Source organism: Cupressus sempervirens, chromosome 5 (genome assembly GCF_028749045.1).
Source record: "Cupressus sempervirens isolate cs-2001-9-10 chromosome 5, ASM2874904v1, whole genome shotgun sequence".
NCBI lineage: Eukaryota > Viridiplantae > Streptophyta > Pinopsida > Cupressales > Cupressaceae > Cupressus > Cupressus sempervirens.
Genome location: NC_143122.1, coordinates 435,802,673 through 435,810,622, shown reverse-complemented (window position 1 = coordinate 435,810,622; position 7,950 = coordinate 435,802,673).

Sequence of the window (7,950 nt, the reverse complement as noted above, 5' to 3'; positions counted from 1 at the left end):
ACACACACTCCCATCCCCCCTCTCTCTCCCCCTCTCTCCCTCTCCCACTCCCTCTCCTACCACCTACTCTCTCTCACACTCTATCCCCTACTCTCTCTTTCTCGGAATACTCACTCTTTATCTCTCTCTTAGGATACTCTCTCTCCTCTTTCATCCCCTACTCTATCTCTCTCACTATCTCTCTCTCGCTCTCCCTCACCCATCGCCTACTCTCTCTCTCATTGTTTGGACCTCTCCCATCCCCTAATATCTCTCTCAGGCTATTCTCTCTCCTCTCTCCCATCCCCTGCTCTCTCTCTCTCACTCTCTCTCTCCTCTCCCATCCCCTACTCTCTCTCTCTTAGGCTACTCTCTCTATCTATCTCCCTCTCCCACTCCCTCTCCCATTGCCTACTCTCTCTCTCTCACTCTATCTCTCTGATCCTCTACTCTCTCACTTTCCCTCTCCCACTCCCTCTCCCACTGCCTACTCTCTCTCACTCGCTCTCCCTCTCCCACTCCTCCCACCACCTACTCTCTCTCACTCTCTCTCCCTCTCTACTCTCTCTCCCATACCCTACTCTCATTCTTTCTCTCTCCCATCCCATACTCTCTCTCTCACTCTCTCTCCCATCCCCTACTCTATCTCTTACACACACTCTCATCCCCCCTCTCTCTCCCTCTCCCGCTCCCTATCCCGCTGCCTACTCTCTCTCACACTCTCTCTCATCCCCTACTATCTCTTAGGCTACTCTCTCTCATCCCTCTCCCATCCCCTACTCTCTCTCTCTTTCACACACACACTCCCATCCCCCCTCTCTCTCCTCTCCCATCCCCTACTCTCTCTCACACACTCCCATCCCCCTCTCTCTCCTCTCCCATCCCCTACTGTCTCTCTCACACACTCCCATCCCTCCTCTCTCTCTATCTCCCTCTCTCTCCCTCCCCCACTCCCTCTCCCACTGCCTACTCTCTCTCACTCTCTACTCTCTCTCTCCCATCCCCTACTCTCTCTGCCACCCTTACTCTCTCTCTCTCTCCCTCTCTCTCCCATCCCCTACTCTCTCTCTTGCTCTCTCTCCCCTCTCACATCCCCTACTTTCTCTCTCTCACACACACACACTCCCATCCCCCCCTCTCCTCTCTCTCTCTCTCTTTCACTCTTGATCTCCCACTCCCTCTCTCACCACCTACTGTCTCTGTCACTCTCTCTCTCTCTCATTCTCCCAACCCCTACTCTCTCTCCCATCCCCTTCTCTCTCTCCCACCCCCTAATCTCTCTCTCCCACCCCCTACTCTCTCTCATCCCCTCTTTCTCTTATTCTCCCTCTCCCACTACCTACTCTCTCTCTCTTTGTCTATTTGTCTCTCTCTCACATCCCCTACTTTCTCTCTCTCACTCTCTCCCATCCCCTACTCTCTCTATCTCTCTCTTCCATCCCCTCTCTCTCTTCCTCTCCCTCTCCCACTGCCTACTCTCTCCCATTCCCTACTCTCTATCTCCCACCCCCTACTCTCTCTCTCTCTCACTCTCTCTCTCCCACCCCCTACTCTCTCTCACTCTTTCTCTCTCCCTCTCTACTCTCTCTCTCCCATCTGCTACTCTCACTCTCTCTCCCATCAACTACTCTCTCTCTACTATCCCCTAGTCTCTCTTTCTCCCATCCCCTACTCTATCTCTTTGCCACCCCCTACTCTCTCTTTCCCATCCCCTACTCTCTCTGCTACCCCCTACTCTCTCTCACACATACACTTTCTCTCCCATCCTACTCTCTATCACACACACACACACCTATCCCTCTCTCTCTCTATCTCCCTACTCTCTCTCTTTCTCTCTCACACACATCCATCCCCTTCTCTCTCTCCCATCACCTACTCACTCTCTCTCATCTTGTACTCTCTCTCTCTACCACACTCTACTCTCTCTCACACTCTCTCTCCCCTGTCCCCTACTCTCTTACACACACTCCCATCCCCCCTCTCTCTCTCCCTCTCCCACCACCTACTCTCTCTCTTACTCTCTCTCTCTCATTCCCTATTCTATCTCTCTCACACTCTCTCTCTCCCATCCCCTACACTCCCATCCCCCTCTCTCCCTCTCCCTCTCTCCCTCTCCCACTGCCTACTCTCTCTCACACTCTATCCCCTACTCTTTCTCTGGATACTCTCTCTCCTCTCCCATCCCCTACTCTCTCTCACTATCCCTCTCCCACTCCCTCTTCCACTACCTACTCTCTCTCTCATTGTCTAGACCTCTCCCATCCCCTAATCTCTCTCTCAAGCTATTTTCTCTCTCCCTATTTCTCTCTCTCTCTCCTCTCCCATCCTCTACTCTCTCTCACTCTCTCTCCTCTCTCATCCCCTACTCTCTCTCAAGCTACTCTCTCTTTATCTCCCTCTCCCACTCCCTCTCCCACTACTTATTCTTTCTCTCTCACTCTCTCTCTCCCATCCCCTACTCTCTCTTTCTCTCCCTCTCCCACTCCCTCTTCTGATACCTACTCTCTCTCTCATTCTCTCTCTCTCATGCCCTACTCTCTCTCATTCTCACTCTCTCTCTACTCTCTCTCTCACATCCCCTACTCTCACTCTCTCTCTCCCATCCCGTACTCTCTCTCTAACACTCCCTACTATCTCTCACACACACTCTGTCTCTTACACACACTCCCATCCCCCTCTCTCTCTCCCCCTCTCCCACTCCCTCTCCCACTACCTACTCTCCCTAACACTCTCTCCTCTCCCATCCCCTACTCTCTCTTTCACACACATTACCATCCCCCCTCTCTCTCTCCTCTCCCTTCCTCTACTCTCTCTCTCTCTCTCACTCCCATCTCCCTCTCTCTCAATTTCTCTCTTACGCTCTCCCTCTCTCACTCCCTCTCCCACCACCTACTCTCTCTCTCTCACTTTCTCTCTCCCTCTCTACCCTCTCTCTCTCTCCCATCCCCTACTCTCACTCTCACTCTCCCATCCCCTACTCTCTCTTTGCCACCCCCTACTCTCTCTCACACTCCCTTTCTCTCCCATCCCCTACTCTCTCTCTTGCTCTCTCTCTCCCCTCTCCCATCCCTATTTTCTCTCTCTCTCACACACACACACTCCCATCCTCTCTCTCTCTCTCTCTCTCTCTCTCTCTCTCTCTCTCTCTCTCTCACTCCTCCCACCACCTACTCTCTCTCACTCTCTCCTCCATCCCCTACTCTCTCTCATTCTCCCACCCCCTACTCTCTCTCCCATCCCCTACTTTCTCTCTTCCACCCCCTTCTCTCTCTCCCACCCCCTACTCTCTCTCCCATCCCCTCTTTCTCTTGCTTGCTCTCCCTCTCCCACTCCCTCTTTCATTGCCTACTCTCTCTCTCTCACATCCCCTACTTTCTCTCACACTCTCTCTCATCCCCTACTCTCTCTATCTCTATCTCCCATCCCCTCTCTCTTTCTCTCTTGATCTCCCTCTCCCACTACCTACTCTCTCACTCTCTATCTCCTACCCCTACTCTCTCTCCCTCTCTACTCTCTCTCTCTCCCATCCCCTACTCTCTCTATCTCTATCTCCCATCCCCTCTCTCTTTCTCTCTTGATCTCCCTCTCCCACTACCTACTCTCTCACTCTCTCTCTCCCACCCCTACTCTCTCTCCCTCTCTACTCTCTCTCTCTCTCCCATCCCCTACTCTCTCTCTCTCTCTCTCTCTCTCTCTCTCTCTCTCTCTCTCCCCCTCCCTCCCTTCCTCTCTCCCCATCTCACCTCCTACTCTCTTCCCATTCTAATCTCTCTAATTCTCTACCCTCTCTACCTCTCTTCTTCCCTCTCTATTGAAATTTAAATCTAAATAGTGTGTGCACACTAAAGCACATATGCACTATTAAGACCCAAATTTTAAAAAGCTTTAAATTGTGTGTGTGTGTGTGTGTGTGTGTGTGTGTGCTATAGCATGCACACGCTATTCAAAGCTTTGCATTCAGCCTAAGGCTTAGTTTTTCCTTGGGGATACAACCCAAAGGTTTGGAGTCTCTAAACAGGTTTGAGATGTATTTTTTTGCAAACATACAAGAAATGATTAATTTTTCTTGTGCGCTCTCCTTCAAGTTTTCTCATGGTTAAGCATTGATAAAATTAGATTACATGACATTGTAGGTCTCTGTGTTAGCTATATAACCACATAATTTATTTTTTATTTGAACTATTTCAAGCTTTTCAACTATAATTTCTTTTGAATATATGTCCATTATTTGTCAAAAACCAACATGTACTAATTGGGCTATAGATTTTAGCTCATTCATTGAATTTCACAGCTTATTTTTTTAGAAACTAGACTCCATTCTACACACTTTCAAAGAAAAGAAGTTTTCATTTTAGATTAGTTTTCAATTATTTCTAGTGGAGCACATAGATATTTCACGTTTTTGGGATGTGTCCAATTAAAAAATTTATTAAAAAAATACACATTATAAAATTACCTAAAAAATCTGGGATAAACTACACAATGTTAGGTAACTTTTGACCAAAGCGATTAAAGAATTTTTAGAAAAAGTTATAATTTTAGGGGGGCCACACTTTGTACTATGTTATGTTTTTTTTGAATAAATAGTACCACTTTTTGTGGCCCCATTTTTTGAGGACCTAAAACTAAACCATTTTGAAAAAAAATTAGTAGTTTAGAAACTAGATTCAAAGGACTACTACTTTTGTTTTTGCCATATCTTAAAATTTTGAACGTAACTATCTTCAAATTCTTGTTGAAGTTCAAAAATTGTTGATTTAAAAAAAAAAAAAAAGTGTCCACTTATACCCCTCTTTTGGCAACACAACTTGGTGCACTTACCCACACTTAAAACCAAGCTCAAACTAAATTATATATTATTGTTCTAAACTTGATTATATAATTTATTTATTTTAAAGTTCCTATTTTCAATTATTTTGATGCAAGTTATGCTTAGCACATGAAAAAATACCAAAATTTTAGGATGTAGCCTATTCAATAATTCATAACAAAAAAGTACTCATCATAAAAATACAAAAAAATACACAAGTTCTAGATATAAATCTTAGCTATCATCCTAACAAATGGATATGCAAAATACTAAATATAACTATGTCTTTTGTGTTGCACATGAAAATAGCTATGTTATATTTTCAAAAAAAATCAACAATTATTTTTCGTGTATGCAAGGTTTGACCCACCTAATCTTAGCCATTTTGTAAAAACTCTAGTAGTTTAGAGAGTAGATTTAGAGTACTACAATTTATATTTTTTACACATCTTTTCATTTTTAGTAGATTAACCTAAAATGTCTCATCCAAGTTCAAGTTTGTCTGATTTTAGAAAAAGGTTTAACTGTTGATAATCAATAATTGATGAGGCAATGGTAACATTTGTATACCTTGAAACAAAAAGAACAAATTGTTGGCATTAAGTCAAGTTTGTTATTAGTGACAACACTTATTCAAATTTTGTAATGGTTACCGAACTCTTCAATTAGTCTTCAAGTTTTTACCAAGAAGTTCAAGTGTTTACCAAGTAGTTTAAGTGTTTTCTATGTAATTTAGTGGTTACCAAGTTTTATAGTTTAGACCAAGCATTCTAGTGGTTACCAAGTGAACTCAAGTAGAGTGAAGATCAATAGTTCTTACCAAGCAGTTTAGTAGTTTCCAAGCTTCATAGTGTCTATCCAGTCATCAGTTCTTGAGAAGCAAAGCCAATGTTAATTAAGTGATGAGATAGTTCATTTTTATCAAGTATAGACATGGTAAACATAGAATTCAGTTTCTATCAAGTTATACAATATCTACTGAGTCACCAATGCACACCGAGTTCGAAACTACATTGAAGTCATCAGTATGGACTGAGCCTCTACTTCTATCAAATGTATGACAATGTCAAGTAATGAAAATGGATGTTGTGTATTAAAAAGTCACCAAGTCATTTTTTAGAACCCGAGTTTCTATATTTGGGTCAATTCAGTAATATTGGTGTTAACGTGTGTATTGGCTGACCTTGTAATTATGTGAATTGGGTTGGTATATATGTAATGTATTGTATCATACCCAAATTGTGTGATTTTAAGAAGATTGAATGCAAATGATTTTTACTAGGAAATCAGGTTAACCCCTTAGAAGCAGACCATAGGAGTGTTTTTCTAGTCGGCTCCTTAGGATTTTTGTCTAGTCAGCTAATAAAGAGGTTTTCTTTTTAAAAAAATTTGTATATAAATATGAGTTTCATTTTTTACAATTTGCATTTATGTGAAATCAAGTTATTGGCTTTTGAATTGGGTAGAAAGAAATATTTGACAAACTTCAACCTATTTTCAAATTTTGGAGGAAGAATTTACGACATGGGCAATAAAGATAAAAGAGCAAGTAAATATGCATGAAGAAGAACTAAGGAACAAGAAGATGAAAATCGTCAAAAAATGCTAGCAAGATACTATCTTAGATCAGGTACACATGCACAATCTTTTTTCCAATGTATTTAATTAGTTTATTTAGTTAGGATTAGGGTTTAAATCCAATTAGGAATATCATATTTATCTTAAATTAGCATTACTAGATTAACTTAATACTAAGAGTTTATTTGAAATTATGTTCATATTTAGGCCATTAGGGTTTATCCAATTATGTCCATATTAGTCCTTAGGGTGAATATTACATTATGAATAAATTTAAATTATGAATTTATTTAGCATGGGAATTACCTTGTTTATTCAATTATGTTAATAATTTATAGTCCATTAAGGTTTATTAGATTATGATTAAAATTAAATAAATGAATTTATTTAGGATGTAGTCAACCAGGACAACCTATTGACATTGGAGAAGGTTCATCCCAAGTTCAAATAGGTACATGTGCATCTCTTGCAAGTATATAATATAGATCTTTCTAGAATTCTAGGTCTCTATCAAACTTTATATCTTTAATTTTTAAATTTAGTGAGCGATATTTCCCCTTATAAACTTACTTGATTTTATTTTTTATATCGTGCACGTGCAATTCTAGTAGATGATGAAAATGTTGGACATGAGGAAATTGAAGATGAAGCAATGGATAATGGATATTGAAGAAGGACCATCTGAAGGTTAGATAATTTAATCAAGTACATAATATTTCACTCTTGAGTTAAACATGTATATATGTATACATATATGTCCCCTAAATCTAGATTGTATCTTAAGACTTTGTTTCATTTTTTCTTGTGCAGCCCGAGATCAAACAACAAATGAGAATGTTAATTTAGCTCAAAGATTGAATAGAAAAATTAATCATAAAAACATAGATCATTTAATTGAAATGGATTTGGAAACATTGAGAGAATATGCTAATCAACCTACACATACTACGAAGAGGAAATTGAATAAAAAGTCTAAAGACATAATTGCACAATTTGAGAATCTATCAACAGTGGAGAAAACTCAACTATTATCAATTTCACTTCTCAAAGATGAATTAAAAGAGCCACTGAGACTATTGGGTATAGATACAAGTATAAAAAAGATGAGGACTTCTAAACTAGAAAAAGATATTGTTGAAAGTGTTAAGGAAGGGTTACATTCCATTGGGAAAAAAATTAGATCCGCAGATAAATCCATTGCACGAAGAGTGATACTAACATCTATTTTAAATAAGAAAACATCCCAAAATAGATAGATCTCTTCATTATCATCTCATTTCAGGTATAGTCAGAAGACAGTACTACATTATCTAAAAAGGAGAAACAATTTGAATGATAGTACATTTGAAGGCAATTGGGCACTAATGTGTAGAGCTCCTCAATCTGACATGATTGGGGAAATAGTTAAGAACTCAGTTATTCAATTTTGGATTGATAATACTCATCCTTCACCAAATAGAAGAGATATCATCAAGCAGAGGATTGGGCCCAAGGAATATATTCAACACGCAAAACATTGGTTGGATGTCACTCAACATGAATTGTATCTCTCATTTTGTAATTTAAATAATAACATAAAGATT